This window comes from Lynx rufus, unplaced genomic scaffold, assembly GCF_022079265.1.
Source record: "Lynx rufus isolate CCGP_SWC_20201006 ecotype Redwood Valley unplaced genomic scaffold, mLynRuf1.p SCAF_9, whole genome shotgun sequence".
NCBI lineage: Eukaryota > Metazoa > Chordata > Mammalia > Carnivora > Felidae > Lynx > Lynx rufus.
In genome coordinates this window covers 8,536,261-8,555,472 of record NW_025814897.1, presented here as the reverse complement: position 1 = coordinate 8,555,472, position 19,212 = coordinate 8,536,261, and the positions used below count along the sequence as shown (strand labels likewise).

At 40.0% G+C, this 19,212-nt stretch overlaps 1 protein-coding gene across 1 annotated transcript in view; it reads right to left on the bottom strand.

Moving 5' to 3' along the window:
• The window catches only part of ZC3H12C (zinc finger CCCH-type containing 12C), an 87,425-nt gene that overhangs the window by 29,466 nt on the left and 38,747 nt on the right, over positions 1-19,212 (bottom strand). The gene's annotated exons all lie outside the window — the stretch shown is intronic.

The window sequence follows — 19,212 nt, the reverse complement described above, 5'->3', positions numbered from 1 at the left end:
CATGACCTCATGGTTTGTGAATTCGAGCCCTGGGTTGGGCTCTGTGCTGACAGCTCAAAGCCTGGATCCCACTTCGGATTCTATGCCTCCCTCTCTCTCTGTTTCTCGCCCACTTGCACTCTGTCTCAAGGTCTCTCTCAAAAATAAATAAAGAATAAAAAAACAATCCCATTTACGACCGCATCAAAAGGAATTAAATACTTAAGAAGAAATCTTCTTTTACATGTTTATTTTTGACAAAGAGGGGGAAAGAGAATCCAAAGCAGGCTCCGTGCTGTCAGCACAGAGCCCGATGCGGGGCTTGAACCCACAAACCGTGAGGTCGTGATCTGAGGTGAAATCAAGAGTTGGAAGCTTAACCAACTGAGCCACCCAGGTGCCCCAATACCTAGGGAGAAATTTAATCACAGAGATAGAATATCTGTACTTTGAAAACTGTGAGACACGGATAAAGGAATAAATATCGTTAACATGTCTATATTACCCAAAGCAGTCTTCAGGTTCAATGCAATCCCTATCAAAATACCAACAGTATTTTTTTTATAGAACTAGAAAAATAATCCTCAAATTTGTCTACAACTATAAATGACCCCGAATAACTGAAGCAATGTTGAGAAAGAACAGCAAAGCTGCAGGTGTCCCAATGCCAGATTTGAAGATGTATTACAAAGCGATAGTACTCAAAATAGCATGGTAGTGCCACAAAAAAAGACACATAGATCGTTGGAACGAAGTTCAGAGCCCAGAAACAAACCCACATTTCTACGGTCAATTGATCTACAACAAAGGGGGCAAGAATATACAAGGAGGAAAAGACAGAGTTTTCAGTAAATGGTGCTGGGAAAACTGGACCACTTTCTAACACTGTACACAAAAATAAATTCAAAATGGATTAAAGACCTAAATTTAAATCCCCAAATCATAAAACTACTAGAAGAAAACATAGGCAGTAATATCTTGGATATCGGCCTCAGCAATATTTTTCTGGATTTGTCTCCAAGGCAAGGGAAACAAACCCAAAATAAACAGCTGGGACTACATCAAACTAAAAACCTTTTGCAGGGGGTGCCTGGGTGAGTCAGTCGGTTAAGCATCTGATTTTGGCTCAGGTCATGGTCTCACAGCTTGTGGGTTCGAGCCCCGTGTCGGGCTCTGTGCTGACAGCTCAGAGCCTGGATCCTGCTTCGGATTCTCTGTCTCCCTCGCTCTCTGTCTCTCTCCCACTCGTGCTCTCTCTCTCTCTCTCTCTCAAAAATAAACATTAAAAAAAATCCTTTTCAAAGAGAAGGAAACCATCAACAAGATAAAAAGGCAACCTACCTAATGGGAGAAGTTATGTGTACAAGAAAATATCTTATATCTATCTAAAATATATAAAGAACTTGTACAACTCAAAAACAAAAACTCTACAAATAATCCAATTAAAAAAATTGGCAGAGGAGCTAAGCAGACATTTTTCCAAATAAGACATAAAGATGGCCAAGAGATACATGAAAAGATGCTGAACACATCACTAACCCTCAGGGAAATCAAAACCACAATCAGGGATTACCGCAAGCCGGTCACAATGGCTAGTTTCAAAAATGTTAGTAACAAAAATGCAAGAAAGAACAAGCGTTAGTGAGGAAGCAGAGAACAGAGAACCCTCGAGCACTGTTGGTGGAATTATAAATTGCCATAATCTGGCCACTATGGGTAACAGTATAGACGTTCCTCAAAAAATTACAAAAGAAGTACTATACAGTCTACTGATTCCACTCCTGGGTATTTACTCAAAGAAAAAGAAAACACCAATGCGAAAAGATACATGAACCCCTATGTTTATTGCAGCACTATTTACAATAGGGAAGCAACCTAAATGTCCATCAGAAGAATGGATAAAGAAGATGTGGGGTAGATAACACAATGGAACACTCCTCAGCCTTAAAACGTATAAAACCTTGCCATTCATGAAAACACGGATGGACCTAGAAGGTATTATGCTAAGTGAATTAAGTCAGACAGACACGTTCTTTGTGTGCAAAGAACACACTGGTCATTACCGGAGAGAAGAGATTTACGGGAAAAGGCAAAAGAGGTGAAGGGGACCGAGACAGACACACTTCCAGCTATAAAATAAGTCACAGGGAAAAAAGTACACAGGCAATAGAGTTGATAATATCCCAATAACTTTGTATGGTGACAGATGATAAGTACACTGAGTGTGGGGAGCCTTTCTAATGTATAGAATTGTGGGGTCACTATGTTGTACACACGAAACGAATACAGCATATGGCAATAATATTTCAATTATATTTCAATAAAAAAAATAGGTGATTTTTATTCTCTTGTTTTGGTATTGATGTAGCAAGCACAGGACTCACAGGATCAAAGGAAAGCTCTTCCTGCTTAAACAAGTCTTTCCATAACTGATCTAATTATAAAAATAATACCTAGAAGGTCGTACTAGTAATAAAGTAGCATAGCTAATTATTGTAACAGAAACAACAGCAGTTATAATACCAGGACTGCTCAACAGGGATGGCTCTCAGGGAGTGGACCAATATGGTGAAAATGACCGACCTTTGGGATGAGACAAGTGATCAGGTATCTTTACCACTTTTCTGTGTGACTGCGGTGAGTCACCCTGAACCTCAATTTTCTAATGTTTAAAACGGAGGTCAACCTGTGTACCCTGCGGGTAGGAGACGAACAAGGCGGCGTCCGTAAGGCACCCAGGAGGGCACCAGGCGCATAGAGAGCCCTCGTCACCTCACTGGTGGCGACAAACCAGTGCCTCTACTCTCTCGTGCCCCTGTAGTCCTAATTTGTAGAAAATGGAAAACACTTACTTTGGAATGAAAATGCAACTCATAAAATAATCTCTCCAGTAACAGTAAATTGTGATTTTGAGGGAAATGTATTTGATGTACAGAGATCACCACACTGAGTTTTCAAAAGAAACCAAAAAGTAATCAAGCTCATCAATCAGAGGACTGAAAAAAGGACACTTGCTTTTTTTTTTATAACCTTCTGTATATCATTTTTTATTTAAGTATAATATATGACCTAGAAGTATGCGCTCCCCTCCACTGGAAGGTCCAGGGAGGATTATAAAACTCCTACGGCTTTAATGGGTCATTATATCAAGCTACCTGCAAGGATACAAGTTAGCAGGGTTTGTCAGTCAAGTGCCTACAGTGAAATATGTAAGAGCCAAAGGCATCCCTTTAAACTAGAAAACCATATTTGAATCTTTTGTACTAAGTCCTTGGCGTTTAGACTTAGTTATGTGGCAAGAAGTCAGGGTGCACAGGACCTTAATGACAGAATAATCGTAATATGATAAAACTAATAAAAATATCGAGCACTAAATTATTAATATAGTCAGGGACTCTTCAAATATTTGACTACTTGATTTTTTTTTTCTCAATTTTTAGGCCCTGATCATACATAGGCCATACTGGACATATGAAAACAGATTTTTAAAAAAAAAATTTTTTTTTAACGTTTATTTATTTTTGAGACAGAGAGAGATAGAGCATGAACGGAGGAGGGTCAGAGAGAGGGAGACACAGAATCTGAAACAGGCTCCGGGCTCTGAGCTGTCAGCACAGAGCCCGACGCGGGGCTCGAACCCACGGACCGCGAGATCGTGACCTGAGCCGAAGTCGGCGCTCAACCGACTGAGCCACCCAGGCGCCCCTATGAAAACAGATTTTAATTTTAAAGAACTCTTTAAAAAATGGCTTTAAGACCTTCTTCACTAACATATTTTTTTCATCGTTTTCTGATTATGGAAAAGAATGTCTCACGTCTATCCTATGTTCCTTAAGCAGGAAAGAGTGCAGCTGGATAGAACCTTGAATGTGGAAAGAAGAGAAAGTTGTGCCTTCTATCACTCTGGAGTCTAAATTTTATGTTGTATGAGAATGTCTAATTAATTCCAGGTGCCGCCTCACAGGAATCCAAAATTTTCTTCTATCCTGAAGGTTCATACGACTGACTGACCGATGCCAATTCTGGCACTCGTACAGCTGCTCAAGTTTATGATCTCTCATCTTTTCTCCGACAGGCCAAGATCACTCGGAAGCTAAACCTGGTCTTGAGGATACTGCACGTACCACCGGAAACTACATTGTTAGAGACTGTTAGTAATCTCTAACCATGTCTCCCTTGTTAGAGAGTACTTGATCGGTGTTCACCAGACTGAATGCCCAACTTCCACACTGTGGCTCAGAGACCCTTCGAGGCAGCAGGGGAGAGGATTTTTAAGTGGGAAACAAAGCTCTGCCTATACCACTCAATTCAAACGGAACTCTGATTTTGTCGGTTTTGAAAATGGGCTTCCTGGGGCACCTGGGTGGCTCAGTCAGTTGAGCGTCCGACTTCGGCTCAGGTCACGATCTCGCGGTCCGTGAGTTCGAGCCCCGCATCGGGCTCTGTGCTGACTGCTCAGAGCCTGGAGTCTGTTTCCGATTCTGTGTCTCCCTCTCTCTCTGACCCTTCCCCGTTCATGCTCTATCTCTCTCTGTCTCAAAAATAAATAAATGTTAAAAAAAAAATTAAAAAAAAAAAAAGAAAAAGAAAAAGAAAAAGAAAATGGGCTTCCAGCAAGATTTGCAGGGTTATACTGCTTTTAAGAAAATGCAAGTCTGAAAAATCACTGATGGAATAAGGAAAATATTCAACGCCCAAATTACGATGAAATATATGAAATGTAAAACAGTTTATCATTACCCTCCACTTGGTTACAGATTTAACGGCAGGGGGGCCAACAGAGTTTTGAGAAAGGAGAAGTGTAAGGACAAAGGGAAGGAGAAAGACTGTGTTGACTTTATGAGGTCCATTATTTGAAGCCAAAATTAGTAACAGGAAGCACACCTAGTTAATCTCGATCCAAGTGCTGAAGAGAACGTATCTATTAAGTACATGTAAAGAGGTCTTCAATTTCAGCAAAAGTAGGGAACATAGACCCTAATCACTTTTTCCTTTTTCATATAATTGGGTAACATTTCCCATGTCTTATCATTGGGAACACTGCTTAGGTGATCTTTAATTAACTTCATTCACAGGTAATAGGATTACTAAGGTTGCTGATTGCTAGGTTACGGTTTAAACACATCTCAGATAACAGGAAAGTTTATGGACCACTGGCCTATTAAAACTCATGACTGATGACCACCACATCTGTGGATTTAAGATTATAAAGAGATGCAGTGGAATATAACTAGTACTTGTCTCTGTCGTATTCCACAGTGATAGAATTAAAAACAGAAAACTAGTCATGATTCTTCGATTCTTTTTGTAGTCTCTAAGGATGTTCTTTACAACAGTAAGAGAAATGGGACACGGCCAGCTAGCCTGTAAGTAATACCCAGGATACTCACTTAGGGGGAAATTAAGCTGTCCTTTAATTAAAGGTAAGCCCCGATTAAGCTGGGGCGTAAAAAGCATTCCGCTGAGAGGCTATTTAGTAGAGATACAATGTGAGCCATATACATCATTTTAAAAGGCATGATATAGCACATTTTAAAAGGAGAAGGCGGCTGAGACAATTTTAGCAATATTTAACTCGACTTATCAAAAATGATCATTTTAACACAACCAATACAGAAGTTAATAAATTTCGCATACTTTTCCAAAATGTGGTATGTATTGTACGTTTACAGAATATCTCAATTTGGACTAGGTACCTTACAAGTGCTCAAAGCCACACGGGTCCGTTGCACAGAATTTTGATTTGTGTTGAGAACCAAAACCAAATACAAATGAACTCTGGCATTTCGCAGTCTCTCTGTTAGTGCAAACTGAACACCTGCACTAGGCGTCCAGGAGGATTTTACTTTATTAATCGGGGGATGTACTTCAAGGGCAAACAGGCCCAAGGACAAGGAATCCACCAGATAAGTGGAGGCAAATTTTAGAGCCTGGGTAAAATGACCTTCAGTATTCAAACTGACAACTGAAACCAGTTCTCAAGTTCACAAAACCTCACAAACCAGATTAGATACGTGAAAGCCTTTGTGGTTTGAAAAGATCAGAAGCTAAATCACATGTATCAAGAATACTAAACTCTGCTTGTAGGTTATAAATATCTGGGTTTACCCCATTAGTCTTGATGTAAAGAAAAGTTATCACAACTTACACATATTCTCTGCTCACACTCTGACTCTAAAATCTGTATCTGATTTCCGTTCACTCTTTAAGGAAACGACTTCAGTGTTTCACCTGGAGAGCTTGTCTGCGTCCCTGTTAACTAACACCAGCTGGTTCCGATCACAAGCCTTATTTGGGGGTGGAGGCAGAAATGGTTAACGTCTCCAATCTCTGCCCTTTGATTAGTGTACGAGAGCAATGAATATTCTTAGTTCATCCTTTTTTCCAGTTGTCCATAATTTAACCTTTGCATATATTTTCAAATATAATTCTGTCCCCTTCTCTGCAGTCTCAGTGCTGAAATCCTTCTCGAAACTTCTCTACAGAGTGAACTTGTTCAAGGCAAATTTCATATACCACTCTTCCCTTATGTAATTTTTTTTGGTGGCTCCTTATCGTTATCAGTGAGGCAATACAAGCATGGACTCTACTGGCCAAAAGTGGTCTACCTGAGATTAGCAGCAAAGAAACTATTTATCTTAATACTCTGCACAAAAATACACCAATAAAGGCTACCTACCAGTCAGGAGATTTGATCTAAACCCAGAAATCCTGGTTCCCTGACCAAGATAGAGGACTTGCCATGATGCGGGGGAAGGGACAGGGAGGATTTTCAATAATTCGTTCATATCAGAAAGAAAAGGCTGGTGTGCCTCGTTTTCATTCCATTCAACAGGAGAATCTGTACTACATCATCATGTGGGGGGCTGATGACGCTCTGGTTTTTTTCTTGTTGTTCACTACTCACATCACGGATAGAAACTAAAGCAAAATGTGGAGATACAGTTAATTTTAACGAAGTCATCGGGTGACCAGGTCACGGAAGCCTGCTGAAGAACTCAAGGACTGGGGGGGTGGGGGAGAGCGAGAGCGGGGGGGGGGGGGGGCGGGAATCTCTCTCCCCTCTCTCCCCTCTCTCGCTCGCTGTCCCTCTCCCTCTCCTCTCTCTCTCTCTCTCTCTCTGAGGGTCGGGAAGACGGTTCGGAGGACCCCGAGCTCACCTTGTCCCATGGATACACCAACGGCTACACCCATATAACTAATTCTGAAAATGACCCCCAGACTGGCAGAACAGACCTTTTACAAGTAGTCATAGGAAGGGGGCTACATTGAAAAGGGTGGGAGGGTGGAGTCCCGGCTGGGAACCTAACCTCTGGTGGGAACACCCACAAGTGGGAGGGAATCGTAAGCGGGGAGAAGACGACGGCGTGGCCCCATGCCAGGTGCCCATGGCCCCAGGGGACCTGTCCTGGGAAGATGAGGCCACCCACATCTGGCTTTGAAAACCAGTGGGGCGTAACTTCAGGAGCTTTAAAAATCAGCAGGGCTCAACTCGGGGAACCACAAACATCAGTGGGCTTAATGCCAGTAGAGCCAGAGGGCAAGAGGAAAGCGAGTCCCCGCCCGTCAAGAGCCAGAGGAGCAAAATCACCGCCCCCCCCCCCCCCCAGGCACAGCACGGTAGCAGCAGTTTGAAAAGCGCCTATGGTATACACGTAAGAGATTTATTGGCTAATCTGAGAACGTGTGATGGAGGGGGAGAGAACTGTGGATTTCTCCGGGGGCCAACGTGTGACAGGTGCCATCTCTGATGCCCAGTCCAGACGGCCAGAGGCTTGCAGGAGCCAGCCCTAGCCACTCTACACCCACCTCGCTACCACCACAAACCCTGCCCCGGCATCCCCTGCGGACCTGCACCGTCTCATCCACCCACCCTGGCGGGCAGGCCTCCAAAGCAGCTTGTGTCCCACCACACCCTGCAGGCAATCCCAGAGGGCCCGGCCCCACTGCAAAGCGACTCCTGTCCCCGGGAGGGAGGTAACCCCACACGCCGGTGCGCCCACAGCTCCAGCAGGCCAGCCTCTTAGCTGGCGGCATAGGGGGGTAAGCCCTGCTCTTCAGTGAACCTGTAGACGTGGCAGAGAGGCCAACGGCACGCGCCTTGTCTGACCGCCAGCTCCGCTCACCAACAAGAGCCCCTCTGTCACACGGGGAGCACGCCCTGTGGCTGTGGCAGAGAAGCTAACTGCAGATACCGAGTCTGACCGCTGGCTTGCCCACCAAGCAACCACGGCAGTGGCCTCAGGCCTCTCAACAGTATGGGGACCAAACCCTGCCCAGTATGCCCAAACTAGACGAAGCGGGTCAATGCCGCTTGCTGGGTCAAAAGCAATCCAGATGAGCCACGACAGCAAGGAACATGCAGTCCACACGGGGAACACAGGACACAGAACCTCTTCTACACGAGACCACTGCAAGACGAGAAGACCCAGAGAACCTACCTAACACAGGAAAACAAATAGGGAGTCCGACAGAATGAGGAGACAGAGAAATATCTGCTAAAGAACAAGACAAGTAACAAGACAGTAAAAGAGCGAAATGAAATGGAGATAAGCAATATGCCTAAGAAAGAATTCAAAGTAATGGTACTCACTAACTTGAGAAAAGAGTAGATGATCTGTGAGAACTTATAGAAATAGAGATAGGGATAGAAATAGAGATAGAAAATATGAAACAGGAACCTGTCAGAACTGAAGAATTCAATAACACAACTAAGAAAAACACACACTACAGAAAATAAATAGCAGATGTGAGGACACTGAAGAACAGATCAGTGATCTGAAAGACAGGGTAATGGACAGCAACCAAGCTGAATAGCAAAATAATAATAATAATAATAATAATAATAATAAAATGAGAGTAGGTTAAGGGAATTCAACAACACCATCAAGAGTAATATCATTCACATCAGAAGAGTCCCAGAAGGAGAAGAGAGAGAGCAGAAGGCAGAAAGCTTATAAGAAGAAATAACAGCTGAAAACTTCCCTAATCTGGGGAAGGAAACAGATATCCAGGTCAGGAAGCAGAAATGGCCCCCAAGAAGGTCCTTACCAAGACCCATAATAATTAAAATGGCAAAAAGTAGTGTTAAAGAGGAACTTAAAAAGCAGCAAGAAGAAAGAAAATAGCTACGTACAAGGGAAATCCCTTATGGCTGTCTGCTGATTTGGGGGCAGAAACTTTACAGGCGAGATAAAGTTTTGGATACAATTCGGCAGGAGTGGCATGGTATGTTTCAAAGTGCTGAAAGAAAGAAAAAAACCGCCACAACCATGAATACTCTACCCAGCAAGATCATCCAGAGTAAGAAGAGAAATAGTTTCCCAGATAAACAAAAATTAAAGACCATTACCACTGAACCAGCCTTACAGGAAATATTAGAGGGAATCCTTTAAAAGTGAAAAGAAAAGGCCATAACTAGAAGAAAATTACGGAAGGAAACTTCACCGGTAAAAGCAAATATAAAGTACAGTAAAATCACTTATATCCACATAAATTAGTCAAGGGATATACAAAAAAAGTTGGAAAATATGAAATCTATATATAAAACATGGTGGGGGGAATAAAAACTTAGTGCTTTTAGAATATGTTCCAACTGAAGTAACCATCAACTTACATAGTCTGTTATACACATAAGACGTTATATATCAACCCAATGATAACCACAAATCAAAAATGTATAAGAGATATGCAAATAATAAAGAGAAAGGAATCTAAGCACACTAAAGAAAGCTATCAAACCACAAGGGAAGAGAGAAAAAGAACAGAGAAGAACTAAAACAAACAAACAATCAAAAAACAAAAAAACAGAACACCCAGAAAACAACAACGAAAATGGCAATAAGTACACAGCTGTCAATAATTACTTTAAATATAAATGGACCAAATGCTCCAATCAAAAGACATAGGGTGACTGAATGATAAACAAGCCCATTCTCTAAGCCGCCTATAAGAGACTCATTTTAGACCTAGAGACACATACAAACGGAAAGTGAAGGGGTAGAAAAACATACCATGCAAATGGGAGCCCCCAAAAAAGCAGGGGTAGCAATACTTCCATCAGACACAGTAAGACTTTAAAACAAAGACTGTAGCAAGAGACAAAGGACACTACATGATGATAAAGGGATCAACCCAATAAGAGGATATAACAATTATAAATATCTATGTTCTCAACATAGGAGAACCTAAATACATAAAGCAAATATTAACAGACATAAACGGAGAAAATGACAGTAATACACTAATAACAGACTTTAACACTCCACTTACATGAATGGACAAATTACCCAGACAGAAAATCAACAAGGAAGTAGTGACTTTGAATGACACATCAGACCAGATGGACCTAACAGACAGAAAACATTTCCTCCCAAAAGAGCAGAATACACAATTTTTAAAAGTGTACATGTAACACTGTCCAGAACAGATACCATGATAGGCTGAAATCATATCAAGCATCTTTTTTGACCACAACTGCATAAAACTAGAAATCCATTATAGAAAAAATCTGGAAAGAACAAGAATGCATGGAGACTAAAAAACGTGCTACTAAACAATGAATGGGTCAACTGAAATATCAAAGAGGAAATTAAAAAATATATGGAAACAAATAAAAATGAAGACAAATGGTCCAAAATCTTTGGGACACAGCAACAGCAGTTGTAAGAGGCAAGTTTGTAATGGTACAGGCCTCTATCAAGAAACAAGAAAAATATCAAATAACCTAACTTTACACCTAAAAAACTAGAAAAAGAAGAATAAAACCCGCAGCTAGAAGAAGAAAAGGAAGAAGAAAGATTATAGCAGATATAAATGAAATAGAGACCAAAAAAACAAGAGAAAAATCAATGGAACTAAGAGATAGTTCTTTGACAAGATAAACAAAACTGATAAATCTTTAGGGACACTGATCAAGAAAAAAAGAGGACATAAATAAACAAAATAAGAAATGAAAAGAAGTAACAATGAACACCACAGAAATAGAAAGGTTTATAAAAAAATATCATAAAATATTACACACCGACAAACTGGATAACCAAGAAAAATGGATAAATTCCTGGAAACATACAATCTTCCAAGACTGAATCAGGAAGGAAAAGAAACAATGAACAGACTGATTACTATTAATGAAATTGAATCAGTAATCAAAAAACTCCCAACAAACAAATGTCTAGGATCAGATAGTTTCACAGGTGAATTTTACTAAACATTAAAGAAGAGTCAATACTTACTCTTTTCAACTATTCCAAAAAAATAGAAGGGAAGGTAAACTTCCAAATTTGTTCTATGAAGCCAGCATTACCCCGATACCAAAACTAGACAAAGACTCTACAAAATAAGAAAACTATAAGCCAATACCTCTCGCGAACACAGATGTAAAAATTGTCAACAAAACATAATCAAACCGAATTAACAAATACATTAAAAAAATCATTCATCATAATCAAGTGGGGTTTATTCCAGGGATGCCAATGTGGTCCAATATTTGCAATCAATCAGCATGATATATCATATTAACAAGAGGAAGAATAAAAATCACGATATTCTCAATAAATGCAGAAAAAGCAATTTGATAAAATACAATATCCATTCATGATAAAAATTCTCAACAAAGTGGGTACAGAGGGAACATACCTCAACATAGTAAAGGCTGCATATGACAAACCCAAAGCTAACATCATATTCAATGGTGAAAAACTGAAATCTTTTCCTTTAAAATCAGGAAGAAGAGAGCGATGTCCACTCTCATCAACTTTTATTTAACATAGTACTGAAAGTTCTAGACACAGTAATCAGACAAATAAAGAAATAAAAGGCATTCAAACTGGTAAGGAAGAAATAACACTATCACTTTTTGCAGGTGACTTAGTACTCTACATAGAAAATCCTAAAGACTGCACCAAAAACTACTAGAACTGCTAATTTTAGTAATGTTGCAGGATACAAAATTAATACACAGAAATATGTTGCATTTCTATGCACTAAAAACAAAGGGGAAGAAAGAGAATTTAAGAAAACAATTCCATGTACAACTGCACCAAAAAGAGTAAAATGCCTTGGAACAAATTTAACCAAGAAGGTGAAAGACCTATGCTCACAAAACTAGAAGAGGTTGATAAAAAAAAAAAAAAAAAAAAAAAAAATTAAGGATGATTCAAATGGAAAGATACACCAAGTTCATGGATTTGAAGAATACTGCTAACATGTCCATTCTATCCAAAGCAATCCATAGATTCCATGCAAGGCCTATCAAACACCAGTAGCATTTTTCACAAAAGTAGAATAATACTAAAATTCGTAAAGAACCACCAAAGAATCTGAGTAGCCAAAGCAATCTTGAGAAAGAAGAACAGCTGGAAATATCACAACCCCAGATTTCAAGATATACTGCAAGGCTCTATGAATCAAAAGAGTATAATACTGGCCCATAAACAGATCAATTTAATAGGCTAGAGATCCCAGAAACAAACCTACATCTACATGGTCAGTTAATTTATAACAAAGGAGAGAATATACAATGGGGAAAAGACAGTCCATTCAATAAATGGTGCTGGGAAAACTGGATGGCTACATGCAAAAGAAGGAAATTGGACCACTTTCTTACTCCAAAATTCGTACTTCTAAATAAAATATTTCCAAAGTAAATATTTCTTTACACAAAAAATAAACTCAAAATGGATTAAGGACCTAAATTTAAGACCTGAAACCATAAAACTCCTAGAAGAAAACAAAGGCAGTAAGTTTTTTGACGTCAGCTGTAGAAACATTTTTCTAGATATGTCTTCTTAGGCAAGGGAAACAAAAGCAAAAATAAGCTATTGCAAGTACATCCAAGTAAGTTTTGGCACAAAAGAAACGAACAAAATGAAAGGCAACCTATTGAATGGGAGAAGATATTTGTAAATGATATGTCTGATAAGGGTTAATATCCAAAATATCTCACGAATTCATACAATTCAACACCAAAAAAACCAACTAGCAAGGATGTTGAGAAAAGGGAACCCTTGTGCACTGTTGGTGGGAATGCAAACTGATGCACCCACCGAGGAAAAGAGAGGTTCCTCAATAAATTAAAAATAGAAACACTACACGATGCAGTAATTGCACTACTGGGTATTTACCCAAAGAAAGGGAAAACACTAATTCAAAAAGAAACATGCACCCCTATGTTTATGGCAGCATTATGTACAATAGCCAAGATAAGGAAGCCATCTCAGTGTTCATCTATAGTTAAATGGATAAAGAACATATAGTTACACACACACACGCACACGCACACGCACAAGCATATCACTTAGTCATAAAGAGTGAGATCTTGCCATTTGTGACAACAGGGATGGATTTAGAGAGTATTAGGCTAAGTGACATAAGTTATGCTGAGAAAGACAAATACCCTATGGTTTCCCTTATATGTGGAATCTAAGAACAAAACAAACGACTAAACAAAAGAAAAACAACACACTTAAATACAGAGAACAAACTGGTGGTTGCCACTGGGGAAGTTGGTGGTGGACGGGTGAAACAGATAAGGGGGATTCAGAGGTACAAACTTACAGACATAAAATAAATAAGTCATGGAAATGAAAAATACACCATAGGGAATACAGTCAATATTACTGTAATAATGGTGCACAGTGACTACACTTATCCTGGTGAATGCTGAGCAACGTACAGAATTGTCAAGTCGGTATGTTGTACACCTGAAACTAATATAACATGGTCTGTGAATTATACTTCAAGAAAAAGGAAATAAAAAAAAATTTTTAAAAAGAAAAAGGAAATCAAGGAATCTCAGTCATCAAAGTGCACTGACCCCAAGTTATCATACTCCCATCCATGACAGCTCTCAGAACTGTACTTCGTTAATGACAGGACAAGTCACCTGGTAACTTAAGCCACACATAAAAGAAAAGAGCACTGGATTTCTTTAAGGAAAAATATGAATTTAAACTACTGGACACAGGGGCGCCTGCATGGCTCAGTCGGTTGAGCATCCGACTTCAGCTCAGGTCATGATCTCAAAGTTCGTGGGTTCAAGCCTTGCGTCGGGCTCTGTGCTGACCGCTTGCTCAAAGCATGGAACTTGCGCTTCAGATTCTGTGTCTCCTTGTCTCTCTGCCCCTCCCCCGCTCACGCTTTGTCTGTTTCTCAAAAATAAATAAATGTAAAAAAAAAAAACTTAAACTACTGGATACATGTGGACTGAGACGAATTCAACTCCACTGATGAACTACCTTCAGTTTAACGGAATCACAGGGTTTGAAAAGTTGTAAAGCTACTTGGAGGAAATGAAAATCACAGTATCCTAAGAATTTAATTTCAGAAATATGATAAATAATAATCATGCTTTATTTCTGAGGCATACATTTCATGGAATATCTACATTATCAAGTATCTGTCCCATTAAGGAAAGAGGCCTATTGACTGAATGACCAATTTGCTAAATTACTAAAGAGGGATTTTCTTTTTTTAAGGAATTAAAACCAACCACACTTTTTGTCAGGATTTGTTACTCCAGCTCCACTCAGTATAACTTTCACTCTGTTTCATATTTCAGAAACCCAACAGGTTTTGAATTCTTACTATTTTATATGCGAAAGTTTAGGGCTTTCTCTAAACTTAGCTCACCTTTCTATTTTAACACACTGACGTCCTCCATACTTAGCAGTGAAATAGTATCACAAATTATGCTACAGTAAGTTCTGGGTAACTGTCAATTTTTGGTGAATTGTTTATTCAACAGACTTACCCAGAACTTTTATCCATGTGGCGCATTTTAAAAAGCATATTAATCAGGGGCGCCTGGGTGGCTCAGTTGGTTCAGTGTCTTGATTTCGGCTCAGGTCATGATCTCACGGTTCATGAATTTGAGCCCCGAGCTGGGTTTCACACTGATAGCATGGAGCCTGCTTGGGACTCTCTCCCACTCTCTCTGCCCCTCCCCTGCTCATGCACACGTGTGCTCTCGCTCTCTCTCTCTCAAAATAAATAAACATAAAGGAAACTAAAGCATGTTGGTCAACGGGAAGTAGAAGCATGCTCCCTTCAAGGCAACACAGTAGGACCCCTGCAACCCTGGGACCTCTGGGGTCTATCTTGGTTATGCGGCTTGTCTCTGTGCAACTTTGAAGGCACCCAGATCTAAGATCCAAGGCTCCTTTATGAAACTGTAGAAATCATCACAGAAAACCACCAATATAAAATTAAGGCAAAAATTAAAATATTCCTATAAATCATAGGAACAAAATGGACTGCTAAATTGCTATGCTTATTAAACACTTAAATAAAACCCTGGGATAACAAAGTATTCATTACATGAGTTACTATATTCTGGATTGAAATCTAGAAGCTAGAGCTAATGCAGTAAGCGTAATTACTGAACACCTATTACATCCCAGGCACTTGGTATTAATTACCTTTAAGTCTAATAACAAGCCCGTAAGACTTCCCCTTTTTCAGTTCTGAAAAGTGGGGCTGGAAAGTTTTAACAATTCAGAATCACAAAAGTGGTATGTAAAGAACTAATTTAAACAAATTTTTAAATTTTTATTTATTTTTGAGAGACAGAGCGAGAGAGAGACAGAATGCGAGCGGGGGAGGGGCAGAGAAAGAGGGAGACACAGATTCCGAAGCAGGCTCCAGGCTCTGAGCTGTCAACACAGAGCCCGACGCGGGGCTCGAACCCCCCAACCGTGAGATCATGACCTGAGCTAAGTCGGACGCTCAACCGACTGAGCCACCCACCCAGGCGCCCCAAGAACTATTTTTTTAAAAGTCTCCTTTGGCAATTTCAATAAAAATGCCCTGGCTTTTCTACCTTTAACTTCTATCTAATCATTTTCTATCACTTCTATAGCTAGCATTTAAATGAAACTAAAATATACTCATCTTATATATGAAATCATTCTGCCTGAGAGATCAGAAAGAAAATAAAATAGTACTCTATTCTTAACTCATGCTTGTATTTACTTATTTTGTGTATGAGTTTATTATATAATAGGTTTGCTTAACTTATCATGAGTGGGAAATTAATCTGAAAAGTAAAACCATGTTATATTTTATGAGACATGACATGGATGAAATCTATCTACATTTCTGTTAAAATAAGATTATGAATCTGAAGTAGATATGTATTTTTAAATGACTTTTTTTACTTTATGTAGATCTTATAAATGGCAGAATATGAAAGTTTACTATGAATTTTCATGAGTTCTGGCACTTTCAAAGTTATGGACGTGGTACAACATTTTATTGTGACTGACAGTATAATTCTGCTATAATAAAAATTTCCTGTCAACCTGTTCTGTCCTGAAATGCCTGAAGCACTTTCGTTTAAGTGTCAGATTAAAATATATGACGGAGAGGAGAACAGAATCCGCACTGTCCCGTCTTTACAGCAAGCGATACAGGGGGTTGCCAAAAGGGTGTGGGGGTAGACGTTTGTTTTCATAATTATGTAAGAATAGATTGTTCAAATGCCTTCATTATGCCATCTATTTTTGAATCAGTTTTCCTGTGGATAATTTGCACCATGTGGGAGAAGTAAAGTTTAGAGTCTTACGTAAATTTTCCATCATCCAAGTACCTTTCATTTCCATTGGGAGCCGGTTTGGGTCATATGAGTTGATGTGAGGCTGACCCAACTGTGACATCATTTATCTAAAGGACACCCATCTCAGAAATTCATTTCTGCGGGCTCCAGGTTTTATAAATCTCATGCCCTTTGCACCTCTCTAAAAGTGCGTTCCCCTCTAACGCCAAATACTCCACTTGTGCCTTTCTTGTTTCCTCCGTCAGAATTGGCAGTTGGTTCGGTCTGAAGCCAGACCGTCCTAGTCTTACTGTCTTCGTCTCCTGTGGAGACTCTCTTTCCCACCCCCTCCTTATCTAGGTTCACTCTTAAACTGAAAACGAAACAAAATCCTGCCCCAACATTCCTTCATCCTGTTTTTCCCCTTCCTCTGTCAACTTTCTACAATACTGATCTAGCTGTAGTTCTTCATTGCTTTTTCTTTCTTTCCTTTTTCTTTTTCCAAGTAGGCTCTATGCCCACTGTTGGGCTTGGAGTCACAACCCTGAGACCAAGAGTCACGTGCTCTACTGACTGAGCCAGCCAGACACCCCCATTGCTTCTTTTCTTGGCATCCCTGTAAGCGGGCTTCGATCTTTAATGCCACGTGGCATTCCTGAAGACAGTGACTTCCTGGCTGTCGTGTCCTCTAATCTCTCTCCTTAAAGCCTGCTCTTCTTCGAGTTTGACTGCATTTGTACATCCTTGGTTTTTCTAGCATTTTACTTTTTTCTAACATTTGTGCTTTTCACACCACTCTTTCCCTGAACTATCACTTTCCTCTGCTTCCTGATCTGTAAATACGCACATTTCATGCTAAGTGATTTTTGACACTGGCTCTACATCCGAAATACCTTCACCTTTCAAAAATATATGATGATGTGGGCTCTACCACAGCCCCGTTCATTCAGATTCTCCAAGCGTAGAGCCCAAGACTTGCCCTGGTGATTGTCATATCTGGCTATAGTTACAGGTGACCCTCCAGAACCTTCCTTTGTTAGGCTCTCCCTGGAGATTTCATGATGTTTAGATCTTACAAATGATCACTCTGCTAAAGTAATTGTTCGCTAGTTCTGGATTTTTACAAGGAAAAAAAACTCATTCGGGAAAGATTAAACAGTAGGTTATTTTACTGAAAGACTTCTCAAGGCCGTACGTACACTTCATACGTCTATGCCACTTCAGGCCCTCTTTATTCCATTAGAAAGGGTTGTTTGCACCCAAATCGATCTACCTCCTATAATCCACTTTCTTTTTTTTCCAGTTTATTTATTTTGAGAGAAAGTGGGAATCAGGGAAGGACAGAAGGAGAGGGAGAGGGAGAGGGAGAGGGAGAGACTCCCAAGCAGGCTCCGTGTTGTCAGCACAGAGCCCGAAACAGACCTAGAGCCCACAAACCGTGAGATCATGACCTGAGTTGAAGTTGGACACTACACTTGACCTTAGCCAAAAGGCTGAGAAGCGACTGAAGTTGGATGCGTAACCAACTGAGGCACCCAGGTGTCCCTATGATCCACTTTAAACATCACTGCTAGATTATCAGTCTAAGGCACAACTGTACTCTTATAGTCCTCTTCTCAAAAATCTTCAATTATCTTTGGATCACGGTCAAGTTTAAATTCTCTAGCTTGGCACTCAAGGCCTTAGAAGGTCTGACTTGAACCTTTTCAACTTGTTTTTCTCTCTCATTATCCGATAAAAAGAGTACAGACTTCGAAGTCAGGTATACATGGGTTTGAATTATGCTTTACCTGGGAGGAGCAATTCAAATCCTGCAAGTCTCATTGGCTTATAACTGAAAGAAAGATAATGTTGGTCCTACCTGAGAAGGTTACCTTGAGGCTTACAAATTGGTCCTTCTCATACCCTGTGTGTAAGTCCTCACCCTCACCCGCTAAAAACAGTGCTTCTCAAATGTCAGTACACATTCTTGGTAGCTGGCATACTCGTTACACAAGGAGATGTGCGAGTTGCACCTGGGTCTGGACTTGGGCAGTCCGCGTGGAGAGCTGGCAGGTCTCTAGAGTTACATAGCCCAGTACGGTGGCCACCAGCTCCAGGCGGCCCTCGAGGACTTGAAGTAAGGCTCGTCTGAACGGCGACGTGCTGTGAGTGTAAGATAGCCGACTTTACGACTTAGTATCAAAAGAGTAAGGCGAAACACCTAATTAATAACGTTATCAATGACATGTTGAAAGGATATTTGGGGTCTATAAGCCTAGATAAAATATACCATCCATGTTAATTTTACCTGTTTAACTGTTTAATGTAGGTACCAGAAAATTTTAAATGATGCACATGCCTCACAGTGTATTTCCAATGAATAGCACTGGTCTAGTATGTGCATTTCTAATAAGTTCTGCGACGATTCTGTGGTATCCTCAGATCACTTTTTAAGAAACCATGTGTGAAATGCTAAGCTCTCTGAAAGAATCAATGCCTTTACGCATCTTTATAAGCCTCATAGTGTTCTGAACATTGGGGGTTATTTACTTCATGCTAATTGAATTTAGATGCACTTAAAATTTTGAGTTCTTAAAATTCATAGAAAGAATTTCATTAGAAGTTTCGCTTTGGCTTTTTTATCCCCAGCTTGTAAGGAATTATTTTTGAATTTACATTTCTTAAGTGAAACAAAAAAATCTGAAACTCTAACTTTG